Source organism: Schistocerca cancellata, chromosome 5 (genome assembly GCF_023864275.1).
Source record: "Schistocerca cancellata isolate TAMUIC-IGC-003103 chromosome 5, iqSchCanc2.1, whole genome shotgun sequence".
Classification (NCBI taxonomy): domain Eukaryota; kingdom Metazoa; phylum Arthropoda; class Insecta; order Orthoptera; family Acrididae; genus Schistocerca; species Schistocerca cancellata.
The window spans coordinates 314,119,289-314,141,114 of NC_064630.1; the positions used below are offsets into that span (position 1 = coordinate 314,119,289).

Consider the following 21,826-nt stretch of genomic DNA (forward strand, 5'->3'; position numbering starts at 1 on the left):
GGTTTGGATGTACCGTGCACTATTCAGTGTCCCCTCGACGATTACCAGTGGTGTACGGCCAGTGTAGGAGATCGCTCCCCACACCATGATGCCGGGTGTTGGCCCTGTGTGCCTCGGTCGTATGCAGTCCTGATTGTGGCGCTCACCTGCACGGCGCCAAACACGCATACGACCATCATTAGCACCAAGGCAAAAGCGACTCTCATCGCTGAAGACGACACGTCTCCATTCGTCCCTCCATTCACGCCTGTCGCGACACCACTGGAGGCGGGCTGCACGATGTTGGGGCGTGAGCGGAAGACGGCCTAACGGTGTGCGGGACCGTAGCCCAGCTTCATGGAGACGGTTGCGAATGGTCCTCGCCGATACCCCAGGAGCAACAGTGTCCCTAATTTGCTGGGAAGTGGCGGTGCGGTCCCCTACGGCACTGCGTAGGATCCTACGGTCTTGGCGTGCATCCGTGCGTCGCTGCGGTCCGGTCCCAGGTCGACGGGCACGTGCACCTTCCGCCGACCACTGGCGACAACATCGATGTACTGTGGAGACCTCACGCCCCACGTGTTGAGCAATTCGGCGGTACGTCCACCCGGCCTCCCGCATGCCCACTATACGCCCTCGCTCAAAGTCCGTCAACTGCACATACGGTTCACGTCCACGCTGTCGCGGCATGCTACCAGTGTTAAAGACTGCGATGGAGCTCCGTATGCCACGGCAAACTGGCTGACACTGACGGCGGCGGTGCACAAATGCTGCGCAGCTAGCGCCATTCGACGGCCAACACCGCGGTTCCTGGTGTGTCCGCTGTGCCGTGCGTGTGATCATTGCTTGTACAGCCCTCTCGCAGTGTCCGGAGCAAGTATGGTGGGTCTGACACACCGGTGTCAATGTGTTCTTTTTTCCATTTCCTGGAGTGTATTTGTTCAATGAATACCCGTTTATCATGTGGATTTCTTCTTGGTGTAGCAATTTTAATGGCCAGTAGTGTAATTTTCTTTCTGTTGATACTATACTGATCGGGAAATCAAGTGCAATGTGAAAAGAGGTCGTAGTGCTCTGCGAGCCGAGGTATATTATTTGCCGCGGTAGAGGCGTTGGGGCGGAAATGGGTCAGCGGGGGCATAGTCGTGCGTTTCAGATCACTGCAATCAGTTGTCCGAGTACGTCAGCGAGTACGGACATGATTATTGTCTTCGCGCTTCGCTCTGAGCGAGCATATAAGGGACAAGTTTCTTAAAAGATCTGTGCAGCCCTCCAACTCTGGTACAAGTGACAGTGCGGAAGCGAATAAAAATCGATAAAAAATAGACTTTATGATGGCAGTTATCTGAAGTATGGTTTTACTGTCATGAAAAATAAACCTCAATGTGTAATTTGCGGGGAAGTATTGTCACGTGAGAGTATGGAACTATCAAAGCTTCTGCGTCACCTCTCAACTAAACATTCCCTGGAAGCTGATAAACCGTTGGATTTCTTCGAAACGAAACTGATAACACTTAACCAGCAGCAAACCACTATGATTCAGGTAATGAAACTAATGTTATTTGTTGATTTAATATTGTTTTAATGTTTCTGTATTTTATTCGTTTTTCTGATTTAAAAACATTTTTAACTGGTTTTATTTATCCAGCGTCAACGAGAAGGCGTTACTAGCTAGCTACCGAGTCGCATTCCGAGTCGCTAAAGTAGGGAAGCAGCGTACATATGCAGAGAATCTTATTTTGCCAGCTGCCCCGGATGTGGCTGAAATTATGTTAGGTAAGCAAGAGGCAAACAACCGAAAAAGCATACCACTTTCTGATAATGCCACTGAACACAGAATAAACGATATGGCCCGTGAATTCGGGAAAGTTAGGCGAAAAATTAAAGAAGAGGCCACATTTTGCTTTGCAGTTTGATGAATATTCTGAAGTTTCAGATTGTGCTCGGTTTATAGTATCTGTGCGCTTTGAAGCAGATGAAAGTATCATGGAAGACCTTTCATTTTGCAAAGCACCCCCTGCGAACACTACTGGCCAGTGTTTGTATGACATGTTTTTAGCAAGCACTCGCAACTACGAAAAATAGTTCAAATGGCTCTGAGCCTATGAGACTTCTGAGGTCACCAGTCTCCTAGAACTTAGAACTACTTAAACCCAACTAACCTGAGGATATCACACGCATCCATGCCCGAGGCAGGATTCGAACCTGCGACCGCAGTGGTCGCGTGGTTTCAGACTGTAGCGCCTATAACCGCTCGGCCACTCAGGCGGGCCACAACTACGAGATTGACTGGACAAAATATATCACCATTTGTAGTAATGGTGCTAAAGCTATGACTGGCAGTAAAACCAGGCCTTGTCGCGAAATTAAATTCAATAATGCCAATATTTTTTGTGGACACACTGCTTACTTCACCGACAAGTTCTGGCAGCCATGATTTTAGCTTCTGATTTAAATGATGTTCTTAAAGAGGTGACAAAAGTTGTAAACTCTATTAAAGGTAAAGCGTTGCAAACTCGGCTGTTTAGGATCACTTGTCAAGACATGGATTCGCTCCATGAAAATATCCTTTATCACACAGAGGTCAGGTGGCGTTCCAAAGATAAGGTATTGACACGAGTTCTGGAACTAAAAGGTGAATTGTTAATGTTCTTACAAGATTCTAAATCTGGATATGCGAATTACTTTTGTGACCCTGTTTGGCTATTAAAATTAGCATTTCTCGGGGATTTTTTTAACCTCCTAAATATTTTAAACAAGAGCCTCCAAGGAAAAGAAGAGAAAACTGTGACAGCTAAGGATAAACCCAAGGGATTCCTCGCAAAACTTAGATTGTGGTCCACGTTTTTACAAAAGATGATGTTTGCGTCTTTCCCTAGTATTCAGACGATTGTCGAAAAAATTTGCAATGGACCAGTCGGTGGCACTAAGTTCTCACATTCTTTGCATGATACAGAGCTTGCATAATTTGGAAGAGAAACTGTTAAGTTACTTTCCAAGCTGAACTCTGACGCTGACAACGGTCATAGATTGGCTGATCGGAGCACGATGATGATAGAAACTCTTATAGATTTAGCAGTTGACGGGATGCCTAAAATGAAATTTAATTCGCAAAAGATTGACGCCTTCTGGATGCAGAGAAGAGAAGAGTATCCACAGGTGGCAAAGGAAGCTTTGAAATTATTAGTGCCATTCGCCACTTCCTACCTTTGTGAAACAGCGTTCTCTTCAGTGATGAACATAAAAACTACGAAGAGAAATAGACTTTAACTAGAAAATGATTTGGTGGCTTGTGTCTCTAAAATAGAACCACGATTTGACACATTTTTAATAAATAATCAGGCACAGCCTTCTCATTGAAACTGTTGTATTTTTATTGTAGTCTAGGACCTATAACCCTTGATTACTTTCATCTGGTTAAGTGGCATCCGTGGCAGATATCGCTATTGTCGCCCTATGAATAAAAGCTGTTCAAAACAATAAAATCTTAAAAATTGTCAAGTATGCTTTTCAGTTATACAAAAGAGAGACATTAGTCATGAGGGATCTAATTGGAGTTGTCCCAGTTAAGCGCTGTGCATTTGCGTATAATCGCTGGATCGTACTACACTGCTGGAAATGGAAAAAAGAACACATTGACACCGGTGTGTCAGTCCCACCATACTTGCTCCGGACACTGCGAGAGGGCTGTACAAGCAATGATCACACGCACGGCACAGCGGACACACCAGGAACCGCGGTGTTGGCCGTCGAATGGCGCTAGCTACGCAGCATTTGTGCACCGCCGCCGTCAGTGTCAGCCAGTTTGCCGTGGCATACGGAGCTCCATCGCAGTCACTGGTAGCATGCCGCGACAGCGTGGACGTGAACCGTATGTGCAGTTGACGGACTTTGAGCGAGTGCGTATAGTGGGCATGCGGGAGGCCGGGTGGACGTACCGCCGAATTGCTCAACACGTGGGGCGTGAGGTCTCCACAGTACATCGATGTTGTCGCCAGTGGTCGGCGGAAGGTGCACGTGCCCGTCGACCTGGGACCGGACCGCAGCGACGCACGGATGCACGCCAAGACCGTACGATCATACGCAGTGCCGTAGGGGACCGCACCGCCACTTCCCAGCAAATTAGGGACACTGTTGCTCCTGGGGTATCGGCGAGGACCTGTGGCAACCGTCTCCATGAAGCTGGGCTACGGTCCCGCACACCGTTAGGCCGTCTTCCGCTCACGCCCCAACATCGTGCAGCCCCGCTTCCAGTGGTGTCGCGACAGGCGTGAATGAAGGGACGAATGGAGACGTGTCGTCTTCAGCGATGAGAGTCGCTTCTGCCTTGGTGCCAATCATGGTCATATGCGTGTTTGGCGCCGTGCAGGTGAGCGCCACAATCAGGACTGCATACGACCGAGGCACACAGGGCCAACACCCGGCATCATGGTGTGGGGAGCGATCTCCTACACTGGCCGTACACCACTGGTGATCGTCGAGGGGACACTGAATAGTGCACGGTACATCCAAACCGTCATCGAACCCATCGTTCTACCATTCCTAGACCGGCAAGGGAACTTACTGTTCCAACAGGACAATGCACTTCCGCATGTATCCCGTGCCACCCAACGTGCTCTAGAAGGTGTAAGTCAACTACCCTGGCCAGCAAGATCTCCGGATCTGTCCCCCATTGAGCATGTTTGGGACAGGATGAAGCGTCGTCTCACGCGGTCTGCACGTCCAGCACGAACGCTGGTCCAACTGAGGCGCCAGGTGGAAATGGCATGGCAAGCCGTTCCACAGGACTACATCCAGCATCTCTACGATCGTCTCCATGGGAGAATAGGAGCCTGCATTGCTGCGAAAGGTGGATATACACTGTACTAGTGCCGACATTGTGCATGGTCTGTTGCCTGTGTCTATGTGCCTGTGGTTCTGTCAGTGTGATCATGTGATGTATCTGACCCCAGGAATGTGTCAATAAAGTTTCCCCTTCCTGGGACAATGAATTAACGGTGTTCTTATTTCAATTTCCAGGAGTGTATTACTGTTATTAACTGTACCCTTGACGGTAGGGCTTATGCTGCAGAATAAAGAAATGGCAATGAAATAACAGAAAACGCGGAGGGAAAAAGAGTGTAATGTTTTCATCAGTGTTATTTTTAATATTACGGCCAACAAAGTACATTAGTAGCACCGACAAAGACAACGCCACCAACAATGCAGTATACAGCTGTACTGTTAGCATGTTGCCAATTTCTCTGTGACGGTGTTGCAAGCAAGACTCATGTTACTTCATGGCCTTGAAATACCTCTATATGAGTTCCATTTTAAATATGTCATCGTTAACCAGCCAATTCAATAAAGCATCGCATTTACCAATACGTAGGCAGATGTTTCATTCATATAGTCGTCTTCTGTGTTTATGACTCATTTTGAAGAGAAGGAAAAACAAATGTCTTTAGACGACTTCCTGTAAGAAAGGATGTACATTTTATAAACTGTTGTAGTATTTCTTCGGAATGTAATCGATTATTCTCTTTTTACTTGTACTCCAACGGAAAAATGTTTCGCAATGCAGGTAAGACTCAGAAGTGAATTATCTGCATTAAAGAAGGTCCCACTGTACAGTCAATTAGTAAACAAGAAGATGTTTTCGAATTTCTCACAGTTACGTATTGGATCCTCTTTATTTAGTTATCGATCGGTTCCTGAAAACAGTTTTCCGTTTATTTATCGTTAACACGATGTATTTATTATAAAACAATCTACATTATGCTCAATTCAGAATTAATGTTAAACAAGGAATTACGTAATTTTAATAAAAAATGAATCCCATTTTCCATAGGCCTATGTTTTTGTATTGCAGGACCCCTAGTTTTGAGACATGTAGCAGGATGGTTATTTCATTTACTTTCATTCAGTGTCAAAAGAAGACATTTCTTTTTAATGAATTGCGAGTATATGTAGTATATATTTTTACAAATGGTGGTACTAGTTTCTGTTAGACATTAAAAAAAAATGGCTCTGAGCACTATGCGACTTAACTCCTTAGGTCATCAGTCGCCTAGAACTTAGAACTAATTAAACCTAACTAACCTAAGGACATCACACACATCCATGCCCAAGGCAGGATTCGAACCTGCGACCGTAGCGGCCGCTCGGCTCCAGACTGTAGCGCCTAGACCCGCACGGCCATTCCGGCCGGCAGATATTTTTCATGTCTTTTATGAAGCACTATCAAAAAAAAATAATGATTCACTTCACGACAATCACTACAATTAACTACACGAAAGAATGAGAAATTAACCAGGTGTCCAGCAACGACGATTTCATGGGAAACCCGATTAAGCCATAGAACTAGGAAAATAGAAACAATGTCAACATGCAGTGTGTGAATTAAAGTCTGAGCTGAGCTTAGGCATCCTAGATCCGCTCTTTAGTAATTGCTGTACTTCTTGCCTTGTCTCACTGCTGCCAACCCTAGTGATTTATTGTTAGTTTCGAAGCTTGTTACTGAAATGCATTCCAGTAAGTGTGGTGCCAAATCTTGCATGTGAGCTGTGTGCCTGTTGTTGCAGCCATTTTGTATCACATTTGAACGTGAGCATCTTTTAAATACACTTTCATAATTTGTCCTCATTGTGTGTGGTATTTTTATCACAGCAGATGATTGGCACATAAACCATGTTGTCCGCAGCTCGTGGTCGTGTGGTAGCGTTCTCGCTTCCCGCGCCCGGGTTCCCGGGTTCGATTCCCGGCGGGGTCAAGGATTTTCTCTGCCTCGTGATGACTGGGTGTTGTGTGATGTCCTTAGGTTAGTTAGGTTTGAGTAGTTCTAAGTTCTAGGGGACTGATGACCATAGATGTTAACTCCCATAGTGCACAGAGCCATTTGAACCATTTTTTTAAAAACTATGTTGTCAGTAATACACAAGACGCTGCCACTGCACCGTCGATCCAGTACGGACGTTCATGTGGTCGTTCCCCTCTCCCTGTAAACCTCTCGGAGTTAAATGCTATCTGTACAAGACTTAGTGACTCTTGCCGTTCTACTTCCATTCTGCAGAAGAGGGAAGAGATTGATGGACATCGTGTTGCTTCTCACTGCTGCAAGTGTTTGCGTATTTGAACTCAACAGGTTAAATTAAATTCGTATTCATTATTATAAATAAGTACCAGATCCGAACGTGAGCAAATTTGCAAGGTGCTTTCACAAAATCTTGTCACTTCCGTGTGACGCTTATACCACAGCAGATGATCGTCATGAAACATACCTTACCAGCCATGCTGCAACTGCTTCTCCTCCGACCGCGACCTCCTGAACAAGGCTTTGCGACCCAGAGGTTGAAAAACACTGCCGAAGACGATCATAATATGCTGTCTGTGCTTTGATAACCACAACGGCATATGGCGACTCTGCTAGCTCACCAGACACTCTTACTCGCAGTGAGTGAAAGTTATTAGTATTTTACCGAACTGGTAGTCCATTATTAGTAATTTCTTTTTATCAAAAAATGTTCAAATGTGTGTGAACTCCTAAGGGGCCAAACTGCTGAGGTCATCGGTTCCTAGACTTACACGCTACTTAAACTTGCTTAAACTAACTTATGCTAAGAACAACACACACACTCATGCCCAAGGACTCGAACCTCCGGTGGGAGGGGCTGCACAATCCGTCACATGGCGCTTCAAACCGCGAGGCTTCTTTTTATCACTTTCCTCCTTGCTAGTCATCACGGGGCCTTTCTATTTTACCTTGACGTCCATTAACTATCGAAAATTTGCTGATTATGAACGCTAGCTCATCCCATTCTCTTTTTATTCGATCTGAGCATGATTTGATTTTGTGAGTATGTTCATTTTAGTTAGGTTTTCTTGCTACCTTACATGAGATTTTTTTTACTAGTTTGTACGTATTGCACCTGATGACGCAGCTGAAATGCTGCGATTGTGCCTGTAAATAAAGGATTACAGCTAAAGCGGTCTTATCTTTTTAAAATTCAGAGTAAATAGGTTCAAATTGCTCTGAGCACTATGGGACTTAACATCTGAGGTCATCAGTCCTCTAGAACTTAGAACTACTGAAACCTATCTAACCTAAGGACATCACACATATCCATGCCCGAGGCAGGATTCGAACCTGCGACCATAGCGGTCGCGCGGTTGCAGACCGAAGCGCCTAGAGCCGCTCGGTCACGGAGGTCGGAAGAGTAAATAGGATCGAACTCAACTGACAAATACAAATGTTGTACTGGATTTGAATCCTAATGAATCCAATATGTTAAAACTAGTATTTCGTAGGCAAGGAGTAGGTTAAAATTGAAACAGGACTAAAAATATTGAACAAATATGAACTCCCCACTTAGTAACTGTGTAACGTCATATGTGTAAAGAATGTTATCAGAATCCATCAACAATATGCATTACATATTTTACATTTGCTTTCAGCTTTGGTTAAACTGCTTAAAGCGGGTGTATTGACACTTATTTAATTTGCGTGAGTTCAACAGCATATTAAGGTCTTACAAAAAGCAAGTTACTTACATATAATTTCTTTATTTTTGCTATGAGTAACATAATAGTATAGTGCAGAATCGAATAAATTATGTTATTTATTTTCTTATTCTTTTTAAAAAAACACAAACGAAAGAAGTCACTCTTTATGAAGATGTAATTATCTTTAAAAAAGAAGGATTTCTTTAATTATGGGCACTTGATTAACTGAAGACGCAATTGTTTATTTAATCAAGAAGCAATCACGTTTTTATGAAGACGCAAGTATTCATAGTTGTTGCGATTTCTCTACCTGACAATCAAGCAGAGACGAATTCGTTTTCTTGACGGTAACAAAATTTTGTGTAATGGCGTTTGAAGCCACGCCGAGAAGGAAAATATTGGTGAGCGCTAGCGAGAGTTGAAAGGGAGGAAGGTTAGCCGCCACGTCTCAGTGGTGTGAACTTTCGCGAGGAACGACACGTGTTTCGGATTCTACGTTAAACTGTAGGCCTTCTTTCCCTGGAAGGATTACTGGGATAGATTAGGGACATACAAGTCAGCGAATCTGCATCCAATTGAAAGACGTTGACCAGGCCGTTGAGGCGCACGAAATTATTGACAACACAAAGACTAACTATTTTGGAAAAAAAAAGAAACGCTGCAAACTTTCGAAGTTCATGGTACCGGTTGGGCACTAAAAGAAATTTTGAAACTTTGCATTAAAGTAAATATGCGAGGGCTATCCATAAAGTAACAGACATTTTGAAATAAAAAAATAACAATATGAAAAAAAAAGAGATTTCATTATATACATTTTAAAGGTGCACTCTTAAGGTATTTTTTTTTACATGATCACCATTCAAACTGAGGCCCTTATAAAGTGGCACAAGTTTTTCAATACCGTTTCTGTAGAAAACTGCCACCTGTTGTTGCAACAACTGGTTTATACCGGCATGCAATCTGGAGTCAGTACCAAAGCATTGTGTAGCGAGCAATGTCTTCATTGCTGGGAATAGGTGGTAGTCGCACGGCGCCAAATCTGGGCTATATGGTAGACGATCAAACATCTCCCATCCAAAAACCCGCAGGAGCCCTCGGGTACGATTGGCTATGTGTGGCCATGCGTTGTCGTGGACAAAAAAAAGCTTTTGCAGTAAGTTTCCCCCGACACTGGTTTTGTATCTGCCTGCCTTGTCTTTGCCGGTATTCGATAGTAGCTCCCTCAGTTGAAAGTTGTGCCACGTTCAAGGAAATCGACGAAAATCACTCCCTTAGAAGCCCAAAAGACAGTAGTCGCTGTCGCTCTTGCTGACAGAGTTTGCAAACACTTCCTTGGTTTCTTGGACGCTCATTCCATCGACTGCCTTTTTGATTCACAACTGACATGCTTCAATCAAGTTTCGTCCCCAGTTACCATACAATCGATTACTTTGTTACCATTTTTCTCGTAATCTTCAAGGAAGGTCTTTGCTGCAGTCAGTCTCTGTTTTTTGTGGTCTTCTGTTAGGGTTTTGGGAACCCACCTGTCATAAAATTAGTGGTAACCAAGCGTCTCCGCCACAGTTTTATGCGCCAAACTCAGTGAAATTTGGGGACAATGCTTTGAAAGTTCCGTAATCGTGAAATGAAGATTTTCAAGAAGTTTGTGGTTGATTTTTATCGCCATTGCAAGGCTTGGCCTGCTGCTGTGGTCTTTATCCTGACCACTGGTCCGAAAACTTTCAAAACCAATGCACCGTTCGCTGATTCGGCTTTCACTCATTATTCCTTTTCTGTACATGTCACAAAAGTCGCGTTAAATTTCTGCTGGTTTGTAGTTTTTGCCAACAAAAACCTAGTCGTAGAACGCAGTTCACAAACGGTGTGTTTTTCAGCTGCGGCGCATATTTTAATACGTCCCAAAAAGTATTAATACGTAACAGACACGGGTCACACGCTACTTCCACTACTTTCTGCAGGAACGTTATGGCATCAAGATGGCGCCTGTAGCCCCGCCCACCACGGCGATAGAGCAAGAAGATCTGTTACTTTTTGAATAATCCTCATAAATAAACGCTTTTATGAGAGTACACACAGAAAATTACCATAAGTGACTGGAAAAGGTAATGGCGTGGAACATGTTGGTTCAAAGAACGATTATTGCCTCGGACGTTCCATTACATCTGATTTATACCCAGCAAATAACACTGCAAGACGTGTGTATAATTATCTTTACCGAGCGAGGTAATTCAGTACTTGGCACGCTGGACTCGCATCCGGGAGGACGTCGGTTCAAATCCCCGTCCGGATTTAGGTTTGCCGTGATTTACCTAAATCCTTTAAGGTAAATCACTGGGTGGTTCCCGTGAAAGGTTATAGCCAATTCTTTCGTCATCCTTCGCTCATCCGATCTTGTGCCCCATTTCTAATTACCTTGCTGTTGATGGGACGTTAAACTCTCAACTTCCTTCCTTCCTTCTTTTTTAATTATGTTCCCTGTTCTGATTTATTAAACTGTGCGAGCATTTCACTTACTGCTGAACGGAACCATGTACACATACCTGAAAAAAAAAAAAAAGTGCTGTGTGTTCCGTTTATAGGATGGAAAAAGAAGTACGAAGAAAAAGTATTTAAAGTGGTTTCATTGTACGTCTCAGAATATCATCAACCTGAGAAGCCCGTGAACCTGTTAATGCAGCCATTTGTTATCTAAGTTCTTGCATCACCCGATTTGTGATAAGATTACAGCCGCTTGATTACTTTTATGCTCCCATCGTTGAAAATGACAGATATGGTATAACAGCAATACACCTGGTTACCTGACTGCTGCGGAGATAACATCGATTCGATTTGTACCTCCTTATTCATTTATATCAGACTCCGCTAATTATCGAGAGATCATTGGATGCGCTTTTTTAATGATTTGGGAATTTTGTAATACCAGTCACGCAAGACAGAAAGCGAACAGTCATTCGTGTTGTCTTTTTAATCCATAAGAATTGGGCTAATTAGAATAAGGCACAAAATTCGAAGCAAAGGAGTTTTCCACGAGTTCAGCTCAAGAACGTGTTTAAGACAGAACATCACGATCTCTCACTATCCGATCTTCATTACAAAAACACAGCGTTGCTTTAATATTTTAGATATTGTGTGTTTCTTAGTCAATCGCACAAACTATAGAACGGAGTTGGAACACATGCGGTGGAGGCACTTTTGCGGAGAGACATTTCCGCGGATCCTACAGCTGTTGCTGAGATAAGCGGCTTTTCACAGGAAGCATAATGAATTTGTTTCTCGTCTAGCACTTTAGCACAGCGTGCCGTAGTGTACGACACATATAGTTGGGAATTAATTTAAATATATGTTAAAATGTTGAAAAACCTCCCACCGGAAACTTTTTATGATAATTTATTTTTGCCTTCAGCAGTTTCAGGTTGATCTGCCCATCTGCAGACGCCGGTTCCAGAAGTACATCTACAAGGACATCAGTTTTGCATAAATTTTTGTTTCCAGGATGCAGCAACAATGTTCGTAATGCTAGCGGCAAAATAAATAATTGTAAACAAGTGAATAGTCGCAGTTTTTAGTGCATCATTATACCGGGCGGTCATGTTTAAACTGCAGCCACTCATTGAGGTTCAGTACGAGCCGTAATTATCGTATGATAGCGGAACTTGGTAGACATACCAATGCGTTAATGCGGAACCGATTTATACTGGAAAAATTAAATCCAATTTCGGGCATCAGGCGCAAATCTGGCGCCGTACAGCATCTCTCGACTTCTCTGGTGCTCATATCGAACAATTGGTGAAAGTAGCAGTTAATAATAAAATCAATATTATGCATTTCTCACTGGTTTGACCTTTTCCATTCACATCCCGTTGCGAATTCGTTACATATGGATCATATGGATATGCCTTTTCTGCAGTCACAGCCTCAGATTTGCACCTGGTGGCCACCCAAACTGGAACTAATTTTTTTTTCAGCGTACATTGGTTCAGCACTAATACTTTAGAATACACTCCTGGAAATGGAAAAAAGAACACATTGACACCGGTGTGTCAGACCCACCATACTTGCTCCGGACACTGCGAGAGGGCTGTACAAGCAATGATCACACGCACGGCACAGCGGACACACCAGGAACCGCGGTGTTGGCCGTCGAATGGCGCTAGCTGCGCAGCATTTGTGCACCGCCGCCGTCAGTGTCAGCCAGTTTGCCGCGACATACGGAGCTCCATCGCAGTCTTTAACACTGGTAGCATGCCGCGACAGCGTGGACGTGAACCGTATGTGCAGTTGACGGACATTGAGTGAGGGCGTATAGTGGGCATGCGGGAGGCCGGGTGGACGTACCGCCGAATTGCTCAACACGTGGGGCGTGAGGTCTCCACAGTACATCGATGTTGTCGCCAGTGGTCGGCGGAAGGTGCACGTGCCCGTCGACCTGGGACCGGACCGCAGCGACGCACGGATGCACGCCAAGACCGTAGGATCCTACGCAGTGCCGTAGGGGACCGCACCGCCACTTCCCAGCAAATTAGGAACACTGTTGCTCCTGGGGTATCGGCGAGGACCATTCGCAACCGTCTCCATGAAGCTGGGCTACGGTCCCGCACACCGTTAGGCCGTCTTCCGCTCACGCCCCAACATCGTGCAGCCCGCTTCCAGTGGTGTCGCGACAGGCGTGAATGGAGGGACGAATGGAGACGTGTCGTCTTCAGCGATGAGAGTCGCTTTTGCCTTGGTGCCAATGATGGTCGTATGCGTGTTTGGCGCCGTGCAGGTGAGCGCCACAATCAGGACTGCATACGACCGAGGCACATAGGGCCAACACCCGGCATCATGGTGTGGGGAGCGATCTCCTACACTGGCCGTACACCACTGGTGATCGTCGAGGGGACACTGAATAGCGCACGGTACATCCAAACCGTCATCGAACCCATCGTTCCACCATTCCTAGACCGGCAAGGGAACTTGCTGTTCCAACAGGACAATGCACGTCCGCATGTATCCCGTGCCACCCAACGTGCTCTAGAAGGTGTAAGTCAACTACCCTGGCCAGCAAGATCTCCGGATCTGTCCCCCATTGAGCATGTTTGGGACTGGATGAAGCGTCGTCTCACACGGTCTGCACGTCCAGCACGAACGCTGGTCCAACTGAGGCGCCAGGTGGAAATGGAATGGCAAGCCGTTCCACAGGACTACATCCAGCATCTCTACGATCGTCTCCATGGGAGAATAGCAGCCTGCATTGCTGCGAAAGGTGGATATACACTGTACTAGTGCCGACATTGTGCATGGTCTGTTGCCTGTGTCTATGTGCCTGTGGTTCTGTCAGTGTGATCATGTGATGTATCTGACCCCAGGAATGTGTCAATAAAGTTTCCCCTTCCTGGGACAATGAATTCACGATGTTCTTATTTCAATTTCCAGGAGTGTATGTACCATGTTTCCCTGCCATACGATAATTATAACCCACACCTGACCTCTGTGAGTAGCTGTACTGTAATTATAACCACCCTGTATCAGCACTCAACAATCAAGGAGTTCTGACATCCAGCTTTTTCTCCTTTTTCTTTTGCGCTTGTTCTGCCAGTTGGCAAGGTCCACTGAGTGGATTCGCTGTCTCCATTTTGTTCGATCGTGGGCCATGTCTTGATGAAGATTTACAGCCTTCAGGTCGTTGTGGACTTTGGTCCATCACTGTCTAGGTCGTCCCTTGGGTCTCTTTCCCATGACTTCCGCTATGTATGCTGCCTTTCTAGTGGTACCACTCTCTGTGCACAACCCATGTCCAGACTATCGCAGATGGCTCTCTCGCATTTTCTCCAGGATCTATGCGGCCCCGAAACGTTTCCTGATAGTGTCGTTCGAAACGCTGTCCATCCAAGCATCTTAGTCTCCATGATGCACAATCGTCATTCTGCCTCTTTTGTAGCTGGCCTGCGCTTGGTGCCATAGAGAGCAACAGGACGGATGACAGTCCAGTAGATCTTTGACTTCAGATGATCCTTAATCCGCAGATCGCAGGTGACACCTGTTGTCGTTCGCCACTTATTCCACGCTGCCTGCGTCCTTGCGTTCACCTGTCTGTAACTTGGCCATCGCTAGAGATTGTAGAACTGAAGTACATAAATGTTTCTACTCTAGGTAGATCTTCTCCATCAGCACTGATGTTCCCAACTTCCGTCGGATTTGATGTCATGCACTCAGTTTTCTTTTTGTTGAGGCGAAGGCCATATCGCGCGAGTCGGCCGTTCCACTCTTGTGTTTGGGGCTGGAGATCAAACTTATTCTCTGCAGCCAACATGATATCATCAGCGTTGAGAAGTGTCATTGGTAATGTCGTGTGCAGCTCTGACATGCCAGTGTCCTTCACAAGAAGAAACTGCACTGTTGATAAGGCCGAACGTTGGTGGACTCCTACTGTGATGCAAAAGTCAATTGACACTCCTGCAGCCACTTGGACATAGCTCCTAGGGTTTACATGCAGAAGCCATACCCAGTTAACAAAGTACTCTGCATTGCCATGGTCTCGAAGTGCTAACTGGATAAGGTCATGTGGTACCTGATCGTAAGCGGTTTCCATGTCTAGAAAAGCAGTGGTTTGTCCTTTTCTCGATATTTTTCAACCATCAGCCACGTAGCATGGATTGCGTCAGTTGTGCCACAATTTTTCACCTATCCGGCTTGGTTCCTGTGATCTGAGGCATATCAAGGATCCTTTTGTCAAGAATGTGTGCTAGGATATTCGTCCTGTCGCTGAGTAATCTGACTGGGTGGCAATTAGAACACTCAGTAGGGCTTCTTTTTTTTAAGGTTGGTACAGTAATGCTCTGCTATCAGTTATTGACATTCTACCTGCTCTGCAGGTCTAGTTGAAAGTATCTGTTAGGCAGCTTGCTGTATTCCACCGTTGAGAACACCATAGCTTTTCTGGGAGGTCATCGAGGCCAGCAGCCTTGACTTTGGCAATGTTAATTTCCTTGATTGCTCCTTCAACAGCTGAAATGATTGCTATTGTTGTATGGCCAAATTCCTCAGGAGAAATTCCTCAGGCGAAATTCTCTCAAAATAGCACCGACAGCATTCCTATGATTTCTTCCAGTTGACTAGCAGTTCATCTGCTTTGTCATCAAAGGAGTAAAAATGTTGGATATCTTTTCCTTTCCTATGTTTTGATTTGCCTAGTCTATAAATATCACGCTCTCCTTCGTGTGTCTAGTTTCGTGTAGAGATCTGAATACTTACGTGATTTTGTTATTGCAATGATCTTCTTCGTACCTTGTAAGTAGGCTGTTTATGTTTTCTTATTGGCAACGTTACGTAGCACTCTGTATGAAAATCACTGGCTGTGCTGTGTGCAGTCTGTGGGCAGTTTGCATTGTTGTTAGCCATTGTAGTGTTGGGCAGCTGGATGTGAACAGCGCCTAGCGTTGCGCAGTTGGAGGTGAGCCGCCAGCAGTGGTGGATGTGGGAAATGAGATGGCGGATTTTTGAGTACAGAATGGATGTCATGAACTGCTATATATATTATGACTATTAAGGTAAATACATTGTTTGTTCTCTATTAAAATCTTTCATTTGCTAACTATGCCTATCAGTAGTTAGTGCCTTCCGTAGTTTGAATCTTTTATTTAGCTGGCAGTAGTGGCGCTCACTGTATTGCAGTAGCTTGAGTAACGAAGATTTTTGTGAGGTAAGTGATTTGTGAAAGGTACAGGTTAATGTTAGTCAGGGCCATTCCTTTGTAGGGATTTCTGAAAGTCAGATTGCGTTGCGCTAAAAAATATTGTGTGTCAGTTTAAGCACAGTCTTGTATAAATTTTTCTAAGAGGACGTTTCAACCTCTATGCTCTTGCTTGTAGGCAATCCAATGGGATAGTGTTTTGTCTGCAAGAAACTTGTGAGCAAATTTTTATTCTTGCTTACTACAGCAACCTTAACATCGTCATTCCAAAGCTACAAGTCTTTGCTGTTCCTTCATTGTTCTGGTTTTGTAGTTCCGAGAAAAGAGCGTGTGGCGTCATGAACAAAGATCTTCGATTTACTGCAGCTATCTTCGACTTTGGAAATTGGTGGCACTGAAATTTCTGTCATTATCTCAGCCACCTTCTCCTCGAAGTGCCGCCATTTGATATTTGACAGTCGGTTCTGGGAGAGTACACAGATGTTTGTGGGTTTATTCTTAGCTTACACGTAACTGGTTGATGTCACATTGCTACAATTTCATACGGAACAACTTTCGTGTCTAACACCTCTTTGAAGTTCGGACGTCTCACTAGGACATAGTCAATCCGAGTTGCTTTTGGTCCAGTGTAGTACGTGATTAGGTGAGTTTCACGTTTTTTGAATCGAGCGTTCGTGATGACCAGATCATGAGTTTCTAAATTATCGAGGATTTGCTGGCCGTCATCGTTCTTCTCTCCATACCCATGTCCACTACAGGTGTCATGATCGTTTCTTTGTCCGACACGACCATTCAGGTCACCAGCGACGATGAGGTAGTCTTGAGCTGTCTTCTCGTAAAGCAGTGTCCAGAAGGCATCTTTGGTCTCTGCACTCAGACCGGTTTGTGGAGCACAGGCAGTCTGCAATGTAAACAATTTTCATAAAGTGATCGTCGTAACGCTGCACCTCGGAGACGGAACCATCGATTTTCGCTGATATGACAATGCCGACGCCATTAGTTGTTCTGCGAGTACGTTGTATATCAGTTTGTAGCCACAACCAATATGATATGACTCGTGCCCACTCCACCTTCTTTCTTACACTGCACAGATGTCGATACTCCTCTTTTCGACGGTCTTAGCTGGTTCGCTGCATCGTCGACAGCCCCGACGTTCCGTGATGCGAGACTAAATCTATGGGCTCGCTTGTTTAGCCGTCGCCGCTCTTGCGACGTTAACCCCGCGTACTTCCTACTCTGACTCATCCTTGTCAGTTTGCGTCGCTTTCGGGGGTTGCACTGACCGTGGTACCGAATCCTTGGAACAGCGTTTCCATAAGGATGTGACAGTGGTTTTACGACTGGCTTGACACAAACCTTGTCACCAAGCAATTTAGAAACTATTGCAAGTATGAAGTTAGGCCGCTCCTGACATGGAAAACTGACACCTTGAGTAGCCGCTCGTCTGTAGAACAGACGCTCTTCTTTTTTCTTTTTATGAGTTATCTGCCATCTGCACCATACCGATGGTCTCCATATCCGTTGTAGTTGCCATTTAGGACTTCTTTTTGGTGAAAGATGTTTCATCCGCCCTTTCCATCATTGAGGCGTTACAAACTATCCTCAGCCGGCCGCTGTCGCCGAGCAGTTCTGGGCACTTCAGTCTGGAACCACGCGACTGCCACGGTCGCAGGTTCGCATCCTGCCTCGGGCATGGATGTGTGTGATGATGTCCGTAGGTTAGTTAGGTTTAAGTAGTTCTAAGTCTAGGGGACTGATGGCCTCAGATGTTAAGTCTCATAGTGCTCAGAGCCACTTGAATTTCAAACTATCCTCATCCGTTTTCCAAGCCGTTGACCATCCAGCCTGAGAAGCAGAGGTTGGAAAATGGAAAGACAACCTAGCCGTCGAGACCTAATAGCGTCGGAGTCGGGAAACAACAAGAGGAATCCTAGGATGGCCAGATAGGAAAGATAAAAACAGAGGAGCCTGGTATAAGTAAGTGGAAGCATTTCCAGAGTCAGCTTAGGACTCGGTGGTCACCAGCCACGTACGCACTAGATGTGAGTCCCTGGAGGAAGACCTAACATCCAACACGAATAAAATAATGTTTAATATATGTGTTTTATTTGTTAAAACCACATGAATTTATGAAAGGAGAATGAATGGATGTAGCTGCACATAATTTGCTTGCGTATTCGCTGCAACTATTTTGTATTTGGTGTCCATCCACACAGATTTTGATTCCAAGAATCTCTTAAGCCTTAAGGGACTGCTGTGATGATTTTCCAGAAAAGGTGTCGACTTTGAGCTCGTATTGCTGGGCTTAACTGTCAAATATTTTGCAAATTTAGTCGACTTCGTGTGGTTTCTAGAGAACGCGATGAAGAAGTTATTTCTTTTCATACAACATTACACTTATTTAAAATGGGGTATTTACAAGATTATCAATGTGTATCACGTGCATTAAACTTCTTTTCAGTATTTACATAATTTCCAGTGCTGGCAATATTTTCTTTCTCACTGTTATTTTTGTGCATAACCCACGCAAGTAGAGATGATTTTGATTTTCCGTCAGTTTGGAGTCTTTTTAAAGCCTTTTCAGTGGTCTTGTCAATCTTAATTGCTGATTTCTTTCTTCTTTTCCCGTCGGAATTTAAAATTAGTCAGTTAGACTGGCCGTGGTACTTTGCGTCTTCTCGAGTTTTTATTGATAATGAGTGAAAATTTCGATGATCTTTTGGTATTAATAGAGTTATCCTTCGGCTTTATCCTTCACGGATGTTGTTAGTGCGATGATGCCTTCCACTTCAACTCCACCAGCAGTGTGCCATAGATAGTCGGGGACAGGACACTGTACCCCACCTCTGGAACAGCCTGTTCCGAGGTCCATTACCTGAAGTGTCTTGTGCTCTGTACAAACGTCAACACATACCATCTCTGCACAAAAGCCACGCTGCACAATTTTCACGAATTCCTGTGGAAATGCCGAAGAGAAAGGAATAAGCTGCTCATGATCAGGCGCGAATCAAGGAGGGGGGGGGGGGGGGGAGGGGGAGGGGGGGTGCAGGGATGGGGTTGAAGGGTTATATTTTTGCATACGTCGACTTATAAACGTCACAGCTGTCTTTCGGAGAAAAAATACCCCTAAGGAATTCTAGTAAAATACAAGCTATATTTGACAGAAGAAGCTTTTCTGCTACTTGCAAGAGGGCGTGCTCACGTGGATGGGCTTGCAACCTGGTTGGTAATGTTCCAATCAACAAAATCGACACAGTTCATGCATCCACAGCTACAACCGACAAGGCACAGGAACCTGAGTAAAGCCTTGTTTACACAGAGACACTATGTTGTGAAACGCGTTTCTTCAAACCAGGGTTGCGCAAATTTCTTAAATGGCTGTCTACACGGCGGCATCGACGTCAATGTTCACTTCAGTTTTGATGTTTTATGAGTACCGAGCACCATCCATCACTTTCGTCTCTGAAATGAAAATTGTGGTAGTTATATTGGCAGTGATGTTGTTCAAGCTTGACTGCTTGAAACCAGTGCAAAAGAAATGGAACGGACGTATTTGAATTCGTGATTGCAGAAGAGAAGATGCGCTCAGTGATGAAATTTTGATAGATTATTCCAGGAATTATTCCAGCCATCTGAGAATGACGTCAGAACAATTCACTGATCTTATCACTTCAAGATGCTACAAAGAAACGAGATACACATTTAGGCCGTCAGTCCTTCGATGCTTATAAGACGAAATACTTAAAGTGGATATGGAAAACGTTCAAAATGTCAAAGTCTCGTATTTTCAACAAATGCGTTTTCAGTGCTATTGTGTTCACGGTATTCTGTTGCATGTCTGTCTTTTGCATGATACAGGTACAAAACCATGGAGAAAAGCTTCCAAACATGCGTTCGTAGATGGTGCATGGTATTTGTGGCAAGCTGTGCTTCCCTCTGAAGTTCCAAAATTTGAAAGATATTTGAAGAATTCTTTTTACTACAATTCTGACAGTTAAAAACTTACTCGTGTATTTCTGCACTTACATTATCACAAATAAAATGCAGTGTCTCTGTATTAATAGCACTTGAACAAAAATTTTCTTCTGCTATTTCTTCGAAAACTCACATTTCTCTCGCTGTAGCTATGTACGAAACACAAGATGATTTTTGGGAAGAAGAAAGCTGCAGCCAGCCATTGTTTACATATGTAGCACCGTTAGCCGTTTCGAACCGACAGGTTGTTCTCCAAAGGGTTGTTCACATTACACTGCATTTGTTGTTGTTTACATTAGCTGTTGGAAAAAAATACAGCCAACAACAAATATAACATGATCGCGAGCAGGACGTCAGAAGATGAATCTGTCGGTTCGAAAAAGATAACGGCGCTGTTGTGTAAACAAATAGTGGCTAGCTGCGGTTTCCTTCTTTGCAAAATCAAACTTGTAAAAGTTTTCCTATTGGCTCCTAGAACTAGTCAGTTTCCTGTCACGGCATCTACATCTACATCTACATTTATACTCCGCAAGCCACCCAACGGTGTGTGGCGGAGGGCACTTTACGTGCCACTGTCATTACCTCCCTTTTCTGTTCCAGTCGCGTATGGTTCGTGGGAAGAACGACTGCCTGAAAGCCTCCGTGCGCGCTCGAATCTCTCTAATTTTACATTCGTGATCTCCTCGGGAGGTATAAGTAGGGGGAAGCAATATATTCGATACCTCATCCAGAAACGCACCCTCTCGAAACCTGGCGAGCAAGCCACACCGCGATGCAGAGCGCCTCTCTTGCAGAGTCTGCCTCTTGAGTTTCTAAACATCTCCGTAACGCTATCACGCTTACCAAATAACCCTGTGACGAAACGCGCCGCTCTTCTTTGGATCTTCTGTATCTCCTCCGTCAACCCGATCTGGTACGGATCCCACACTGATGAGCAATACTCGAGTATAGGTCGAACGAGTGTTTTGTAAGCCACCTCCTTTGTTGATGGACTACATTTTCTAAGGACTCTCCCAATGAATCTCAACCTGGTACCCGCCTTACCAACAATTAATTTTATGTGATCATTCCACTTCAAATCGTTCCGCACGCATACTCCCAGATATTTTACGGAAGTAACTGCTACCAGTGTTTGTTCTGGTATCAAATAATCATACAATAAAGGATCCTTCTTTCTATGTATTCGCAATACATTACATTTACCTATGTTAAGGGTCAGTTGCCACTCCCTGCACCAAGCGCCTATCCGCTGCAGATCTTCCTGCATTGCGCTACAATTTTCCGCGAAAAGCCGCATGGAACATCCGACACTATCTATTAGGTCATTTATACAGGGTGTTTCAAAAATGACCGGTATATTTGAAACGGCAATAAAAACTAAACGAGCAGCGATAGAAATACACCGTTTGTTGCAATATGCTTGGGACAACAGTACGTTTTCAGGCGGACAAACTTTCGAAATTACAGTAGTTACAATTTTCAACAACAGATGGCGCTGCAAGTGATGTGAACGATATAGAAGACAACGCAGTCTGTGGGTGCGCCATTCTGTACGTCGTCTTTCTGCTGTAAGTGTGTGCTGTTCACAACGTGCAAGTGTGCTGTAGACATGGTTTATTCCTTAGAACAGAGGATTTTTCTGGTGTTGGAATTCCACCGCCTAGAACACAGTGTTGTTGCAACAAGACGAAGTTTTCAATGGAGGTTTAATGTAACCAA

General features: G+C 44.6%; 1 non-coding gene across 1 annotated transcript; it reads right to left on the minus strand.

Annotated features, from left to right (window-relative positions):
* Positions 1-2,163: 2,163 nt before the first annotated feature.
* On the minus strand, positions 2,164-2,247 carry Trnaf-gaa (transfer RNA phenylalanine (anticodon GAA)). The gene is given in 2 exon segments: positions 2,164-2,198; positions 2,208-2,247. It is a non-coding gene; the product is annotated as a tRNA-Phe (tRNA).
* Between the last annotated feature and the right edge of the window lie 19,579 nt (positions 2,248-21,826).